This window comes from Caretta caretta, chromosome 4 (assembly GCF_965140235.1).
Source record: "Caretta caretta isolate rCarCar2 chromosome 4, rCarCar1.hap1, whole genome shotgun sequence".
Classification (NCBI taxonomy): Eukaryota; Metazoa; Chordata; order Testudines; family Cheloniidae; genus Caretta; species Caretta caretta.
In genome coordinates this window covers 17,256,426-17,276,024 of record NC_134209.1, presented here as the reverse complement: position 1 = coordinate 17,276,024, position 19,599 = coordinate 17,256,426, and positions in this window count along the sequence as shown.

Genomic DNA, 19,599 nt, shown 5'->3' with positions numbered 1-19,599 from the left:
TGAGAATTCGCAAAAAGAAAAGGAGTACTTGTGGCACCTTAGAGACTAACCAATTTATTTGAGCATGAGCTTTCGTGAGCCACAGCTCACTTCATCAGATGCTCAAATAAATTGGTTAGTCTCTAAGGTGCCACAAGTACTCCTTTTCTTTTTGCGAATACAGACTAACACGGCTGTTCCTCTGAACTCTGAGAATTGTTATGGCTACTCCTTCCACCCCTCCCGACACACTCCTCCCTCTGCAAATCTACCTCCTTATGGCTTGCAGATGACACTAAACTGGGAGGAGAGGTAGATACGCTGGAGGGCAGGGATAGGATACAGAAGGACCTAGACAAATTGGAGGATTGGGCCAAAAGAAATCTGATGAGGTTCAACAAGGACAAGTGCAGAGTCCTGCACTTAGGACGGAAGAATCCAATGCACCGCTACAGACTAGGGACCGAATGGCTCGGCAGCAGTTCTGCAGAAAAGGACCTTGAGGTTACAGTGGACAAGAAACTGGATATGAGTCAACAGTGTGCCCTTGTTGCCAAGAAGGCCAATGGCATTTTGGGATGTATAAGTAGGGGCACTGCCAGCAGATGGAGGGACGTCATCATTCCCCTACATTCAGCATTGGTGAGGCCTCATCTGGAGTACTGTGTCCAGTTTTGGGCCCCACACTACAAGAAGGATGTGGAAAAATTGGAGAGAGACCAGTGAAGGGCAACAAAAATGATTAGGGGACTGGAACACATGACTTATGAGGAGAGGCTGAGGGAACTGGGATTGTTTAGTCTGCAGAAGAGAAAAATGAGGTGGGATTTGATAGCTGCTTTCAGCTACCTGAAAGGGGGTTCCAAAGAGGATGGCTCTAGACTGTTCTCAGTGGTAGCAGGTGACAGAACAAGGAGTAATGGTCTCAAGTTGCAGTGGGGGAGATTTAGGTTGGATATTAGGAAAAACTTTTTCACTAGGAGGGTGGTGAAACACTGGAATGTGTTACCTAGGGAGGTGGTGGAATCTCCTTCCTTAGAAGTTTTTAAGGTCAGGCTTGACAAAGCCCTGGCTGGGATGATTTAATTGGGGATTGGTCCTGCTTTGAGCAAGGGGTTGGACTAGATGACTTCCTGAGGTCCCTTCCAACCCTGATATTCTATGATTCTATGACTGTCCTCAATATATCTCCATCTCCAGAACTTGCAAGGGGAACCAGCATAGTGTCAGTTGCATCATTTCTACACTGCTACTGCACTGGGGAACTTCTCTCCTAGTCCCTTGCAGCTCCTATACTGCCTCTAAATGCAGCTGGAGATGTTCACAGGGGCTGGAATTGGCCATCAATTTCCATCAATACTCCTCCTGTCCAGCTTGCACTTGATGATTTCTTATGGACTGAGACACCAGTGCTGAAGAATATGAATGTCCTGTCCTCTGACTTTTCTTCATAATTCCAGGGTGGCTTTGGTCATTCACAGCTACAGCCTCCGATGCTAAAAGTAATTTCAAGCAGTGTCACACCAGCCACAGTCTGCAGCTTTCAAGAGGTTCCTCAGCAGTAAGTTTCCAGTCAGCAATACCATCCTTAAAGGGAAACACAAATGAAACACTGCCATTCAGCCACTGTGATGTCTGATCTTGGCACACAGTCAGCACCACGGGTCAGAACCCGATTAAGCTCAATGCTTCACAGATGCTTGCAACGGAGTACACTTCAGACCAATCCAATTCTCTGAACACCTCTTCAGGTTAAGAGATTTTAGACTGTAAAAGCCTTAAACACAAAAGCACATTTCACGACAACTTCTCTTGGTGTTTAAGGAGCAATACATGTTTGTAAGGTCCCTAAAGAGAGAAGAGAAGGACAAAGAAATGGCAGAAAGGAGCAAATGGAGAAAATGATCATCAGTCTGCGATTTCCTGCTTTCACTTCCCAATAGTTAAAAGGCAGCAAGAACCCAGAAGGTTAGTGCCAGCTACAGCCCAATTAAACTCAGCAATTTACAGCTGTTTAGAGTGGAACATTGGCTCAAAATCTTTTACTTAACGGAGCAGAGCTCAGGTCCTCAGCTGGTGGAAACTGTCATTGTTGTGTTGACTTCAATGGAGCTGTGAAGATTTATTCTAGATGAGGATCTGGATCATAGGACTTTGCACTTCACAATGAAAAGTGTTTAATTCTAATTGGAAAATATAATGCACTTTGTCACAGTTCAGGGCAACGGCACTTGTATTCCCCCCGGTGGTCTCTTGAGGGCACCCACTCTAGGCTCCAAGCTCCTCAGCTACCATCTCTGTCTCCCTCCCTCCTGACAGGGGTTTTTCAGGCTATACATTTCCCTGCCAGCAAGTGAGACTCCTTAAGAGGCCAGTGTTTGTGCTTTGCTTTCTGTTTGAAGGATATGAACCGTGCAATTGCCGGCAATTTCAAGTTACAACAAAGCTCTTTCTAAGCAAGCACGTTTATTCCTTCAGTGAAAGAATTACAGAGAAATCATATTAAAAATAATTTTAAAAAAACCTACATGAATTCTAAAAAGCTTACCCAAGATCATTCCAACTCCAGCCTTGGGCTCTGGTAGGCATCAGTCTTTCAAAACCTGAAACTGGGTCTTCCCTCTGGTTACAAGTTCAAAACTGCTTCAAATTCAGTATGAGAACAGCCATGAATTATTCAGTCTGTCTCTGATACAGCTTCAGCTTTTGATTTTTGTCTCATGTAACAGGTGATCAGCAGATAAAGGCTCCCTCCTCTGGGTCTAGCTGCAAAGGGTTAGGTTTGGGGTAACCAGAGGACAACAATGTGCAGGAACTCCCCTTCAAAAGTATCGTCCCAAAAATTCCATTCTTGTCTGGCACATGGTTCATATAGTCCTTTGATCATCCAGGCCTTATATGTGTCACATCTTCCCCCTCAGGAATGCTTGCGCATAATCCCGGCCCACAATAATACATAAACCATTCTTTTAATCAAATGGACCCCAAAGATACTTAAACTTAGTTCTATAAGGTCTCCTGAGGATATGGCAGGAAATTTTGCTTGCCTAAATAATTATTTTGCATGAATGAAGAACAATGATGCAGCCTGAACTGTACAATTCTTAAACTAAATAGAGTAAAACCTCACTTATCTCCCTATTTTATATTTCAGACAATACTTGGATCCCTTTTCTATTTATCAGGGGGGAAAATTGTATAACAGAGAGAGTTCTGTAGTGAGGCCTCTTATTAATAAAATGCAATGAACCTGGTTCTTTTCTCACTTGCGCCTGTGTGTATCAGGAGTAAGTCCAGTAAAGCCAATGGAAGGCAATGCAGATTTAGTCCAGTGCAAATCAGAGGAGAAACAGGGCAATTTTTTTTCTGAATGAACAAGTACATTTTGTGATGCAGTGTCTTTACTCTTTTTTTATTGGGCTGCCCTTTTGCTTTTTGTGAATCTTGTTAGTGCAAATTAGGGAGACACTCCTGCAGTTTAAAGGTGTATTGTCAAGCATACACAGGGAATAAACACAGCGTTGGGCTTCAGATCTGTGCTCCATTAAATGTGTCCTTTGATCTTCTTGACTAAAAAACAAAAGACTTTGGTGTGCCTGGTATCAAAGTCACTCATAGATTGCATCCCCATAAATTCAGTTCCACACTGCTTAGATGGCACAGTGACCTGAAAATACCTTTATATTGTCTTTGTTTCTATCTGCTTCCTTATTTCTGTTGTGCAGTTAAACATTATAGTCATTAAAGGTACACTTTATGCAGGGTAATCTGAAATCAAAGCTGGTTAGAAGACAGAAATCAAAAAAGGAAAATAATACTAATCGGGGTGGATAAACTGTATGGGATTAGACTCTCAGTTGCTTCAAATTGGGGTAGCTCTGTTGAAGTTAGGGACACTACATTGATTTACAAGAGGTGAGGATCTCACCCATTATAATTCAGAGATTGCAATTTGGGCCACAGTTCAACTTAAAAAAGAAAAAGTACAAACAGGTCAAATCCTCAGAAGTAATCAGGCTCCTAACTCCCATTGATTTCAAAGGGAGTTGGACACCTAAATACTTTGAAGGATCTGAGCCTTGCTGGCTAGGAGAGTGTCTACATAAAGCAGGTTTCAGAGTAGCAGCCGTGTTAGTCTATATTCTCAAAAAGAAAAGGAGGACTTGTGGCACCTTAGAGACTAACCAATTTATTTGAGCATAAGCTTTCGTGAGCTACAGCTCATTTCATCGGATGCACAAAGTGGAAAATACAGTGAGGAGATTTATATACACACAGACCATGAAAAAATGGGTCTTTATCATACATATTGTAAGGAGAGTGATCACTTAAGATGAGCTATTACCAGCAGGAGAGTGGGGTAGGGGGAGAGAAAACCTTTTGAAGTGATAATCAAGGTGGGCCATTTTCAGCACATTTCCAGGAGTTAACAAGAAGGTCTGAGGAACAGTGGAGGGAGGGGGAGGAATAAACAAGGGGAAATAGTTTTACTTTGTATAGGTTTGCATCCGATGAAGTGAGCTGTAGCTCACGAAAGCTTATGCTCAAATAAATTGGTTAGTCTCTAAGGTGCCACAAGTACTCCTTTTCTTTTTACTTTGTATAATTACTCAACCACTCCCAGTCTCTATTCAAGCCTAAGTTAATTGTATCCAATTTGCAAATTAATTCCAATTCAGTAGTCTCTCATTGGAGTCTGTTTTTGAAGTTTTTTTGTTGACGAATAGTTCACTTTTAGGTCAGAAATCACGTGACCAGAGGGATTGAAGGTGCCACAAGTACTCATTTTCTTTTTACATAAAGCATGTTTGGCTAACCATAGTAAATGCTGGAGATGTCACCAGGCAGTAGCTAATCTGCCTCACATTCTGTTTTCTTGCCACATTGCACTGGGGTAATATGTAGAAAGGCATTCCTTCAAATTGCAAGATATAGGTACAGATATACACATAGGATGTGTTATAGGTACAGACATCATCTGGAATTGTTGAAAGAATGGAGAGAGGCAGTATGGTACAGTGGAAAAGGCTTGGACTCAGAGTGAGGGTCTATTCCTGGCACTGGCTTGACATGCTGTGTGACTTTGCACAAGTCACTTCTCTCGCTGATGCTGTTTCTCTTTTGTCCGTCTACCTGTTTTGTCTGCAAAATCTTTGGGGCACTTGCTGTTACTGTATTATGGATAATAAAGTTTGGTAGAGAAAATATTTTCTCTATCAGTGACAACATGGGGGGGGGGGGGGCTGAGGAGGAAATGCACTCAAAGTTGATGTCAGGGGGGTGCAGCAATACCCTTGTGAGATGACATTATATTGCTGAATTCTTTTTTCCACAAAAAAGTCAGCAACATTTTTGTTTCTGAAAAAATTTCCATGTTTTTCTTTCACAAAAATGTTTCGCCAACTTTCAACCGGCTTCTGTCTGATTTTTATATTGTTTTCATGGAAAAATTAGGGTCAGATACTGATCCCCTTATATCTTATGCCATGCATAGTCCTACTGAAATGAATGAATTACTCAAGGAGTAGTATACTACCCAGCTTTTAGCAAGGGGGATAACAATTTAGTCCTTTATAAAGATAACTGTGTCTCTATATAGACAGGATGCAAACTGGGTTTTGATTGCAAATAAATTGGCCAGAAGTTTGCTCCACACTTGAAATCAGCTTAAACCTTTGTTTCAACAAGTTTGTTTATTTTTCACACTTAGTCTTTGCAGACCTCTCCAAGATTTGGCTTTAGTTTGGACAGGAAGTAATTATGCAAGAGAGAAAGTGTTTTTAGCTTCTGATCTGATCAATAGCATAGATAGTTGGAAATCTCCAATGGAGGTCTCTTCTCCCATGATTCCCAGCCATATTGCCTGAGCAGAGTTTTGTCAAAGTGTCTGTGTTCTGACCTCTGAACTGTTGGCAGATGGCTCAGCCCCAAGCCACAGACTGATGAATGATCTGAAGGATGATGTTCCATATCAAAACGGTGAAGTTTCCTGATGGTACAAAGGGTTTTGCTGAGAACCCGTTCCCCTCACTGGTGAGCTCTCGCCCAATTAGCTCAGTTTCCCTGGTGCTACAAAGAGGAATAAGGTGCACTGGGCCTATACCCGACACAGCACACATCTGCCCATGTGCCAGCACAACTGTGATGCCCCTTCTCACCCCCCTGGGGGGTGACATAGTGGCTGTGCACAATAGCAGTACAGGTAGCCAGCCAAGAGGGGGCAGCTTATGCCTCCTTTACCAACTTGCATGAGCCTGGAAGCCAGGCCATAATTGGGCCCTAAGAGAGCAGAGGCATTCTAGTAGGACCTAACCAAACCTGAGGCTTTGTGGTGCCACCCTTACTCTCCTCAGGTAGCATCATATTCCTCCACTGGTCCCATGGCCTACATGAAGCACCTACAGCTGAGACAGTGGCTCAGCCCTCTCTTGGTACCACAAGCATCCAGAACCAAATCACTGTCTCGAGGTCCTGGGTAAGTGGGCCAATGCTGGGAATGCCTTCATAAGTTCTCAGACCCTGGAGTGGCTTGGACAGTCCAGAAGCCTCTTGGTGTGGCTTAGGGGCCTCATCTTTGGAGCTTTCACGAGCACTTCCAGGAGAACCAAACAGCTTTTGGGTTCTCCAGGTTACACACTGTAAGTTACAGTATGTACCAAATGTTGGCATCTCTGAAGAAATCTGAGTCATCATACTGATGAGGAAGTTTAAATGTCTGGGAATTGTACACAGAGGCAAGTGCTGATGGAGATAGATGCACTACACAGGGATCCCCACTTTCCTGCCATCCCTGCAGCTGTATAAATCCCCTAATGTGCATAATGGCCTTTGTCTTACATCCAGAGATGTGCAGGTGCCTAACAAAGAAGATGAATCTCTTGGCAATAATGCTGCCACCAGGTGCAAATACCTGGAATGGCAGGCAAGCGGCTAAGAGTGAGGAGCAATAAATCATGCCAAGAACACTTGACAGCTTTATCAGTGGAGAGAAACAGCTAGTCACAGAAGTGTAAGACATATTTTCAGGCACCCACTCTCTTTATTACAAGACCCAATATCAGATGGGACTGCTACTTGCATTGTAAGTCCTAATTGGAGTGGCAATTCTCCACCCCCACCCTCTATTTTTATTGTAGCTGCCATTTATCCCCATAATCCCACCAAATAGACTTGCTTTGTGCCACTTAGATTCTTTACTAGACTCAGCCTTAGGTCTCTTGAGGTAATGACAGAATGCTAAGATCTGACAGACGTTACTGTGGACTCCATCAACCAATCACCAGCTTTTCACCAATGGCCAAATGAATGTCGTCTTTTTATCAGATTAATCCTGATATGCTGTGTTCTATTCTTCAGTCTGTAGGTGCTTTGCTTTCAGCAATTAGGAGAAGCATTACAGAAAAATCCATCATTATTAAGGAATTCTCCTGTAGCTTGTGCTGGCTCTGAAGAATATCTCCAGTACAAATCAACACTATTTTGAAGCATGTACCTTTTGGGGGTCAAATCCTAGGTTGGTGTAAATTGCAGTAGCTCAATGGAGCTATGTTAATTTACATCAGCTGAGGATCCAGCCTTTGAACTCTAATGGGCATTTCAGGTTGTTACAAGAGTGCTCTGTGTAAATAGGAGATGTTTGTATATATGTAAATAGTTCACTAATAAGGTGCCAGTAGATGGTGCTCAAGAATAAGTAGCATAGTTCCTGGGTTTTGTAGGAATAATAAAACCACATTGTGTTCTGCACTACCAATGACCATAGGTACACCTGTTTACATGGAACTTTCAACATAGCATCAGAAGTAGGATTCGAACCCAGGCCTCCATATGGAGGCCAGAATGTCACTACAGCTGTTGAGGCACATGGACACGTGAATAAAATTAATTTGGGTGAGCTAATTTTCTGTTTCACTCTTTCTGCTCCCTCCAGTTCTAAGTTGTTTACGGTACTTAGATTGTTCTTAATGTGAACAGCTACTTGGAGTCCAATTAGTAGAGAAGCACGCACCAAAGGTCATCTGCATTGATCAAGTTCAAATTGAAACGGGGGCTTTTCATGGATTATGCTTGTGAAACCTAAATTGGAAAACAATGAAAATCTAGCAAGTCTGGATTCTGTAAATTACTATAATTTGGATTTAAACGGCATAGGAATCAAAAGTTGACTCTGTTTGCTGATTTCACCTCATTGTTTCCTCTTGAGCCTCCTACTGTGCATAGAATTGAAAAATCAAGCTGAGCTGAATGTCCATTGCCTTGGGTATAATTGAGTATCTCTTTCTCTCTCTGACAGACACTATCAGAGAAAGATTAGTGAGGAAAATATTTTCCTCACCTGGCAAACACACACTGGAGAGTCTCTTCTTTTTTTGTCCCCTCATGCTGTGAATTCACATGGCCAGTGAAAGGAATGAAACTAGTTGAATGACAGTATTGCTTATAATGTCACTATTAGAGCAAGGCGACTAATGGATGTATTTTCCAGTTCACTAGCAATCATTAAAATCACTTTGGATCAAACCAATACCACTTTTTTTTAAATTGGCAAATCAAAATATTGGAAAAAAAAGTTTCAGGTCAAACAAAATGGTCTGATTTTGTCAGAAAAATACATTTCATTTAAATGTTGACCATTTACAAATATTTTTGGTTTAACTTTTTTTTTTTTTTTAAATTTGAAGCCAAAAATTGTTTCAAATCAAAATGTTTCATTTTGATTATATATATATATATATATATATATATATAAATTGGGGGTGTTTCAGGTATTTTTCAACTGGGACAACTTGGTGAAATCAACAGAAACTCTTTAAATGTTTCTGTGTTGCTGACTCTGCATTTGTTGGGAAAAAAAAATGCACAAAAAATTCACCTAGTTCTAAATGCTAAGTTGGTATCAAGACATCCAAAATAAGAGAAGTCTGGCAAAACTGTTTGTCAATAGGACTTGCAAAATATTCCTTTTCACTCTTCTCTCTCAATAGCAGGGGGAAAGTGCCACCTCTATCATATGATGCAAGTTTTAGCAATAAACAAAAAAACCCATGACTATTAAATATATCCTGCAATGATTCTGAAGGAGTAGACCCCTGCATCCACTGACTACATGTGCGCTCTGTACAGGGGTCTTCTCATCTATAACTCATTACAGGATTAGAGTCTCAAACTGATACTCCTCTCAGTTCCTCCAGTTTTATGATGGTATGTGATGAGGGCATTTTCCCTACACTGGCCTGCAAAGGGTTGATAGGGGCCTAGGGAGGCTGCGCAGGAAGCAACCAATGGGAGAGGGGCTGCAAGGAACAGCCAGTCATGGCCTAGCAGGCCTATATAAGAAGAGCCCCAGGGCAGAGCAGGGTCAGTTGCTCCTTGGAGCTCAAGGAGGGAGAACTAGCTGCCTTGCAGGGGGAAGAAAGCTAGCACAATGGACAGAGCCATGCTGGGCAGGATCAGGGAAGTGAGAAAGAGCTCCTGGCTGGCTGCTAAGACTGACATGCTGAGACCCTGATGTAAAGGGGAGGAAGGTGCTGGGGTCGTGGGGAAGTGGTCTAGGGAAAGGTATTGAGAGGTTGGAAGGAACTCAGCACTTGGCTGCCATCTACAGGGTCCCTGGGCTGGGACCCAGAGTAGTGCGTGGGACTGTTTCTCCCCACACACACACACATTTGCCACTGAGGAAGTGGCTGGACAGTTGGACTGCAGTACTGGCTGCCAGAGAGGGGGAATGCAGATCACGACATAGAAAGAGGGCTGTGTCATGAAGAGAATACCGTGGTTCTTGGAGTGACATGGGTCTGGAAGCAGAAGCGATAGTGAGTAAGACACCACTGGGAGTGGGCGTACCGACCTGCAGCACAAATCCCCAAGATAACCAGCAGAAGGCACTAGCATGGTGAGTGGATCCCTGTCTATGTGGTATATCCTGATTTACCCTGGTGTGTGACAGAGGAGAATAGGGACCAAAATATCTGTTTCTAATATAATGTTCTGGGATTTGATGTCACTGATTGTTAATGTATTGCCCAAGAAATTGCAGAAGTATGATACCAAATGTGACGGGTTGGACTCCCCTTCTGGGATGCCGCCTGATACACTGGGGTTTCACTGAGCCCCTCCTGCTCCACCAGCCTGGATTCCCTCTCCCTGTTTTGCTGAATTAGGCTCTCTGGCCTCTTGCAGCACACACACACACAGGTAGGGCCACAACCAGTTGCAGACAGAGTGAAGTCAGCTCTGTGTGAGAGGATTCACCCAGCACTCATGTGCACAACCCTTTTTGGGAATAAACCCCAAATAATACTGTTTTGTGCTGTACAGAAAGATCTGCCCAGCGCAAGCTCATAAAAATCTGCCCTCTTCCTAAATGTGAAGAGAGAGATGCACACCTTCTTCCTCCCCAGATAGAAATTATACAAAATAGGTTTAATAATAAACAAAACAATTTTATTAACTATAAAAGGCAGGTTTTAAGTGATTATAAGAGATAGCAAACAGAACAAAGCAAATTACTGAGCAAATAAAACAAAAGACGCAGACTAAACATGATAAACTAAAGATATTGGCTAAAATAGTAATTTCTCACCCTAAATGTTGTTTCAGGCAGATTGGAAAAATTCTTGAAAGCCAGCTGCACTGGCCTGCAGCTTGAAACTTCAGATATTATTACTCTCAGGCTAGTCACCCTTCCAGCCTGGGCTCAACTCTTTCCCCCCAAGTTTAGTTCTTGTTTCCAGGTGTCTCCCAGTGTCTCTTTGGGCGGGGAGGCAGAGGAGAACCCACAATGATGTCACTTCCCTGCCTTATATAGCTTTTGTGTATGGTGGGAACCCTTTGTCTTCCAGTGGAAAAACCCTGGCATTCCATGGTGGGGTCCAGTACCAGGTGACTCCGTCACATGTCTCTGCAGGGTTCTAGCAGCCATTACTCGCAGGCTGTTTGGAGCATCCACAGGAAGACTAAGTTCTTTCACAGTCCATTGTCTCTGCTGATAGGCCATCAGCCCTATCTGACTTTTTCATTGTTGTACCTGAAGGGCTAGTTTTGATGTTACCCAAAGAAGCACATCTGAAATACAGATACATGGTCAATATTCCTAGCTTCAGATACAGAAATGATACATGGATACAAATTGGATAATCACATTCAGTAAATCATAACCGTTCCAATGACATCTTTCAAGACCCATCTGGCATAAAGTATATCTTAGTCATGCCATATAAATATCAGGTTTCAGAGTAACAGCCGTGTAAGTCTGTATTTGCAAAAAGAAAAGGAGTACTTGTGGCACCTTAGAGACGAACCAATTTATTTGAGCATAAGCTTTCGTGAGCTACAGCTCACTTCATCGGATGTGATGAAGTGAGCTGTAGCTCACGAAAGCTTATGCTCAAATAAATTGGTTCGTCTCTAAGGTGCCACAAGTACTCCTTTTCTTTGTGCGTATAAATATCATAACTATATTTCTATGAAGAATATGGGGTGAAGCGTCACACCAAGCATGACGTGCTTTTTTTCCAGGATTGGTAGGCTTTTTGTCTGCTGAAAATTGTATACTATACCACGCATTGTGAGGACTTTCCAAATGTATTAAACAAAATCCTAGAGATATTATGTACGTGTTTTCTATGATGCACGTCTCTATAGCACCTGAAGTAAAAAACAGGTGAAGACTCTCAGAAATGGAGGGGTGCTTAACTCCCATTGAAATTAATATCTTAAAGCAGCATTTCTCAAAGGGTACTCCAGTGGGTGTGTGGGCCCTGCTGATCAACTCCCCGCTGATCAACTCCTCCCCCTTCCTCTATCTCCTGGAGGCGACTGAAGCCAAACCGGGAGATTTTAGGTGTGAAAAGTCTGGCAGGGCTAAGGCAGACTCCCTGTCTGCCCTGGCTCTGTGCTGCTCCCAGAAGCAGCCGGCACATCTCTGTGGCCTGCGGGGGGGGGGAGGAGGGGCCAGCCTGGTGAAAGTGAGTGAGGGTGGGGGAGAGTGAGCGACAGAGGGAGGGGGGATGGAGTGAGTGGGGGGCAGGCAGAGGTAGGGTGGGGGGTGTGGCCTTGGGGGAAGGGATGGAGTGAGGGTGGGGCCTGGAGCTGAGCAGCGGGACTTGGCGGTCCCTTAAAAATTTTAAATCAAAAGGGGGGTCCTTGGGTTGCTAAAGTTTGAGAACTCTTGTCTTAGAGGATCTAGACCTAAATCCATATTTAGGCACCTAAATAAGTGGCTGGTTTTCAAAATTGCTGAGAACCTAGTGGCTCCCATTGAAATCAATTGAGGAATACCTCAGATTCTTCCCTTGTGGAGACATCCCACTGAAGTCAATAGTAAACAGAAAGCTGGCCAAACAGAAAAGGAAATCTCATGAACATTTCATTGCACCTTCCTTCCTTCCTTTTTTTTTTTCCATTGAAAATTCCACATATTTTCACTGGTTTTATTGTTCAGCGTTTTGGAAATCAGGCCCCATATTTAGGCACTTAAATATGGACTTTAGAGCCTAAATTTAAGCATCTATGTTTTGAAAATCTTTGCTTCACATATAATATATCATAGAACACAAAGGAAAGGGGACACAATGTGAGTAATTAAAAGCATAGTGTTGCTTTATTTCTGTATAATCAGCAGATCGAATCCAATAACAATGACTTTACTTTTTTATTGTTGCATTTTCTACCTTGCATATTAGACCAATACTAGCATCATGTATGCCATCTGTTCCCAGAATTTTAAACACATGGGTCAACAGTGGTGATCTTTACCTGACTGCTAATATGGCCAAGCATATTTCTTTGACACAGGGCTTTAATTTAATAAGACTCTTCCGCTGTTGGGGAGTCATTGTCCTAGCATTTAGGTCTGAACTAGCACAAAAATTGCAATATTTCCAGTTCTTCCAATGTGGCTCCATTGGGAAGAGCGCTCCCTGCATCCCAGAAGCTATTAAACGTAAGAACAGCTTGGCACTGAATCACCTTTATACAAGTGCTGGAAAATGAGTCTGCATTAAACTGCATTTATGTAAATCAGTACAGTAATATTATTCACTGCTTCTCTCTTGTGCGCGCGTGTGTTCTCTCTTATTTTTAGAGGAAAAAAAGCACAGATCCAGCCATACCATACCCTGGAGACCAAAGTAGCATTCACTGGAAACATTAGTCCAGCTAAAAATCAGTTAAACAACCATTAACTGCAACAGGTCCTGTTTTTAATAGCCTTTATATGGGAGCCCAGAGCTAGCAGAAAGTAAGCAAATTCCCAAAGTTGTAGTGTCCATTCAGTCTTAAAAGCGATCAGCCTTAATTTGGAATGCTGAAGTCATTACTTCCAAGTGTTCTCAGTTCCTCCTGTCTTATAATCGTATTTCTTGGGTAGCTTACGGCCTTGTACTCTCAGTGGTCAGTTCTTCCAACAGATGTCAGGTCAAGCTGAGAGGGATATTTTTTTCATCCTCTGTAGAAGTTTTTAACATCTGTATTGAGCCCGATCCTGCTTCCATTTAAGGGACAAATTTTGGCTCAGCTCTCAGCAGCTCCCACAGAGTACACTCAAAATCCAGCCACCTACAGAAGTGCCTAAATGGGACCTGCTAGGTGAAATTTTCTGTGCAAATAGTTTTTTTCATTAAAAAATGAAGATGTGGGTTGGCCACTATGACCTGTGAATTCAGGTTATTTCGGTGAATAGTGTCTGGAAAGAGAGAGAAATGTCAAAACAGTTCAAATCAGCATTCCTGAAATTAAACATTTTGATTTTCTGGTTTGGAATGTTCCTTATTTATTTATTTTTTAAAAAGTGTTTCATTTCAGCTGAACATAACACTTTGTTCCATCTGAAATCCATTTTTTTTCACTTTCTTTTTTTTGTTTTCACCAAGAAACTTGGGGGGGGGGAGTTGGTTCTGAAACTTTTTTCCAGTTTGTCCACTGATCCAAACCATCAGTTATTAGCCCAGCTCAAGTGCTGAGATGTTTTGTAAATCTGGCCCTGAGCTGCTGCAAACCTCCTACTGGGACCAACATTGGATCAGCTGATTGTTCCTGAAGACTTTACTATGCTTAGAAGGATCAGCTCTTATACAGGAAGCTCATCTCAACCTTAACTATGGTGCAATAAGGACAGCCTCATAAAAAAGAAAATCCCAACAGTGAGGATCATTAAAATGTCAGCGTTCACTAATGGTTGCCATATAATTATACAGACCAATATTTTCAATTATTGGACTCAAATTAACCTGCTGAATTCAATGATAGCTGTTGGGTGCTTAGCACTTTTGAAAATCAGGGTGCTTATTTAGGTGGCTGAAAATGGATTTTAGACCTTCGGTCTGTGACAGAAATGGCAATTTCCTGCAATATCCTGGACAAAATTTACTGAATTAAGTTGAAGTGTCTTGGGAGTTCATTGTATTAAAAAGCAAATGTGTACATATTATTGTGGGATTGCATGTAGACCTGACTAATGTAAACCCTGAGAAGAGTTATGAGCTTCAAAGGCCTATTTGAAATAATGTTCCAGACAAGAATGAACATTTAAAGTTGAGTCAGCTTCCCAGGAAATCTGGGGTGTATGCACATGTACCTCCTCCAGTTATGCAAGAATTCAGCCTTCAAAGCATCACTCTGAGGAGGGGACCTTGGTCTGCTAATCAAAAGTTACACAAAGAAAAGATTAGAGTCCCAAGCTGTATAAAAGAGTGACTCCTACATCCAGGGGTGTGCTTGTTCTGAGCCAAGATGATTAGGCAGTAACCACAGGAAAAACCCTGGTTGTGGTTTTAAGGTCTGACATCTGCCAGGTCCCTTTTTGAAGTAGATGTGATCTCTGGTAAGCTTATAAGCACACATGTAGGTTATTATGGGTTTAACAGCTGTATCTGTAATGTGCTTGCTTAGGAAAAGAAATGTAGTACCTTTATAACCGTGGAAATGTTTGTAACCTCTGAGAAGAAAGGAAAACAGGCCTGCTTAGGCAGTCTGATTTGCTGGGGAACTCACACTATAGGTAGGCAACTGTGCAGCCTGGAAATACCTTGGTCAGGAGGGAGAGAGATGTGAGCTGGAAGTCTGAGAGTAGGTAACATTGGTGGGCCACAGAGGGAGAATACGTGTTCAATTGCGCTGTATTTTGACAGGGCCTTTGTATTGCCAATCAAAAACACTGATTTTTTTAAAAAATGTTTTTACTGAAAATTCTATTTTTTGGAAGATAACTAAACATTTTGGAGGGTATTTTTTTTGTTGACAATGGATGGGTTTTTTGACCTGTTCTAGGCTCCTATTTTTTAACAGTCTTGGCCTTCATGATTTGCCCAAGGGCACCCAAAATCCCGAGAAGAAGCAGGGATTGAACCCTAGTGTTCTGAGTCCCAGTCTAGTCCAGCCTAATCAATTGCTTTACCCACAAGATCCTCTTTCATTTCTCATGCCTAAAACATTCCTCCCCCTTTCCCGTCCTTTTTTCTTTAGCACTGCTCTGAACAATTTTTGTCTAAACTGTTTTATGATGAATCAGGAACTTGGGGGAGAACGTTTGTTTCTTGTTGACATATTTGCAGTTTTTGACTGGAACACAAAAATACTGATCTTTTTTAAAAAAGATACATTTGTGGATGTTTTTCAAAATGTTTTGTAACTAATAAAATAGATTTCTCAACCAGCTGTACCAATTTACCCTTATTGCTTCGTCTCTTTCACACTGTCTTGTCTCGGCCCACTTTTACCCATCTCCATTACTTTCCATGAAAAGAACAGGAGTACTTGTGGCACCTTAGAGACTAACAGATTTATTTGAGCATAAGCTTTTGTGAGCTTGTACTCAAATAAATTTGTGAGTCTCTAAGGTGCCACAAGTCCTCTTTTTCTTTTTGCGGATACAGACTAACACGGCTGCTACTCTGAAACCTGTCTTTACTTTCCATAGTTATCTATCTCTCACCACCCTGGGTCTTTTTTGTCTTCCAAGCCTCCCTCATCTCTCTCCTCATTATACACCTCTCTCATTGATTCTTGCCCCTCAGTGGGAAGATTAAATAAAATCACAGCCTCACTGTAATAGAAACATTATGGCGGCCTTACAAAATGGCTGTGTGCTGAGAGTCTATGCAAATAAAGCTAAGACAACAGGAACTGACATTTGGGCAAGCAAAAAGGAGTGTTCTGTTTTAGTGGCTTGATTCTCAAAGGGTAATCGTGAGCCATGGCCTTTTCTAAACAATATAGCTATATCAGGCAGGGGTGTTTGTGTTTTGTTTTAACCAATGTATGATCCCTAATGTGGACTAGAGCTGGGCAGAAAATGGATTTCCCATCCTGGGAAAATTTGAGAGAATTCAAAAATTTCCAATCTTTAATTGGAATGAAAAATCAATCTCAAAAATGTCATGAATTGGCAAAAATAAAATACCAGCTCAGGTCAATCAAAATGTTGAGATTTTGAAATATGGGTTTAATTCGTCTTTTTTTAGTCTCGCTACAAATATCTGAAATGTGTATAAAAAGTCATTTCAAAATGCTGAAATGGGATATTCTGATTATTTTGAATCCTTTCCTTTTTTAAAAACCTGACCTTTCAAGAAATAGGAGGGGAAGTGACTTGCCCAAATTCATACACCAAGTCAGTGCCAGAGCTTGGATTTTACCTCATTTCCCTCGGTCTGTCCAGTGCCCTAACCACTAGACAGTACTGCCTCAAGATATTAGCATGTGCTTTGCAGGTCAGGCCCATCTCTAACACATATCTTCTTCACAAGAGGGTTTATAAAGATGTCTATACAGTTCCTTGAGATCCATGCCTGAAAGGTTTTTCTTATAAACAACAAGTGCAGCACTGCTGTCTAATACACATCTTACCAGAGAGAGGAGAGTCTGAGGCGATGCTTTCATGCCTGATGTATTAGCTTTGAACCTGGTTCCCCCCACGAGGCAGCATGCTAGAGTGTCCACAGGTAATCAGATTGCTACAGCTGCCTACATGTTCTTTTTAATTGGATTGAAGTTAATCACAGCAGGATTAATTTGAAGAGATCAAGGAAACAGTGATTTTTGGTGGAAAGCAGATGGCTTCTTCCGGATAGACTAAAACTTTGATAGCAGGCTGAGTTGTTTAACGTTTTAGGTTTACAGAGATTAAAAACTCAGCTACTATAAAAAGCCTATATTATATTTATTTTATGATGGCATGTGCCATTGCAGTAAAACATACATTTTGGAAACTATCTGTGTGTCTTTCAAATGCAAAGTGGTTTATGGAAAGATACAAGCACTGGAATAGCAGCATGCACTAAGCCTGGAGTTACTTATGAAAATGTACATCCAAAGGCATCATAGTTATTCCTAAGCAAAAAACAGAACAAAATGCTGTTAAGATTAAACCATGTTGCCCTTTAAAGTGATGTTAAGAGAGTGTTTCTGTTAATAGAATAATAAATGGCCAAGATTTTCAATAGTGACTCATGAGTTTGGGTGCTTCCATCTTTGTGTGTCCAGCTTGAGGCATCTTAAAAGGGCTTGATTTCAGAATGTGCTAAACACCAGCCCTCTGAATATCCGGCTGTCTCAGATTGGGCACGCTAAAATAGAGACACCCAAAATCACCAAACACTTTTGAAAATCTTGACCAAATGCTCTAGTGAACAAGAAGGTCAGTTATACTAGTTGGGTTCTGTTCTCTCTATGCCTGTCAGGAAGAAAGCATACTCAAACATTTCTCCTCTCCTCCTCCCACCACATACACAAACAAACCCTGATTTCTATACCACATTGGCACTAACAGACTGACTCCTGTCCCGTGTGGCACGGAGAAGGATTTTCAAATGATAAGGAGATGTGAGTAAAAATCAGCCCAGACCAAAGAAGGATGAGGTCTAAAAGTTCAGCCACATTGTAAAGAACGGTTCTCTGGAGACCAGGAGTGCAGAGTCATTTAATTCCGGGGAAAAGGTGAAAGAAACATGAAAACCCCATCAATAGTTAAGCAAAAGCATAAGATTCAGTGTTTTACAGTCTTGTGCAGCTTCAGCTTGCAATGTATTTTGCAGGTTACATGGATGGATTTTCTATGTCAACTTTTCAGCTTTTTCTCTCATTAAGACCAGTTAAGAGACAATTAATAAATAAATCTGTGCTAAATCAGCTATTTTTTTGTTAACAAAAAATCTGCCACACTTTACCAGCTGGTTCTGTTTTGCTACAAATTCTTTGTCACTATGAGTTTGCCATTCTTATGAATGCAGAAATCCGATATTAGTATTCTTGGAGTGAGCAAAATGAGATGAACTGAAAGCAGAAGACTCCATTCCGGAAGGCAAGATGATACTCACATAGAGGGACTCAGCATATTGCTCCACAAAAGGGCAACACAAGCTTTATGGGAAGGGGAACCAGACAATCATGAATGATAACAGAACATTTTGCTATAAATCATGCTAAAATAACTCTCATCCAGTGCTACATACCTATCGGTGATCATGATTAAAAAACAAAAGACATTTTTACAACCGGTTGCAAGATGTACTAAACCATCTTGCAACCGGTTGTAAAATGATGCCATTCTGGATATTGGTGATATGAATGCCTAAATTGGTAACAACAACATTGAGTGTGAGCATTATATGGGTAAACATGGAACACGGAGCAGAAGGGTGAACGGACAATGGTGAAAGAGTCATCAAACTGTGCAGTATGTAGAACCTGTGCATTGGGGGAATATGTTTCCCTCAGTGCAGGAAACACAAACTAACATGGAAGTCTAATAGAGTTTACAGGAGAGAATTCTGCCTGGAGGATTGGAAGAAAGGCATAATCTGTAAATTACCAAAGAAAGGTAGCCAACTGGCATGTGATAACTGGTGAGGGATAATGCCATACTCGCATTATTCTGTAGTGTACTGTTGAATCAAACTGGTCATCGATGGGAAAACCATGTACTGAGCAAGCAGGCCTTACACCAAAAAGATGTAGATCACATCTGTACCCTGAGACAATTGATCGAGGAATGGCTTGCTTACCAGAGAAGATTAGTCCTGAACTTCAGAGATTTCACCAATGCTTTTGACTGCACTCATAAAGAGTTGCTATGGAAGATATTGTAATGTATGGACTTCCCAGAAAGCTAGTGTCGCTTGCTGGATGAAGGTTCAAAATACTGTGTAGAGATAGAAAGTGGAGAAAGCAATTTAGTTTGATTATCATAGGCATGTTATAGAATTGCATCTTATCATGGAATTTTCTTTTTCTATATTGTGATAGATTATGGGATGCAAAAAGCAACATCAAAGGAAGATTCAGGAGTTATGTGGAATAGAGGAAAACATCAAAGTGTCAGTTTTGAAAATGACATTGTTCTCTTAGAGACCGATAATTATGATGTAATGAAAAAGACTATTACCACTGTCAAATGTGAGGCTGCCGAAGGACTAGGAATTAAGAATCAACCAAAAGAAAACTAATGTCATGATCACTGAAAGAAGTCAGCAGCGATGGTGTATACGTGATTAATAGTAAAGAAAACAGAATGGTTAATGAGTTTGTATCTCGGAAGCACAATCAGTGCAGATGGCCATCTCCATAAAGAGGAGGAAGCATGGATTGGGAAGGCAGGTGGAGGATTTTGGGATTGACAAATAT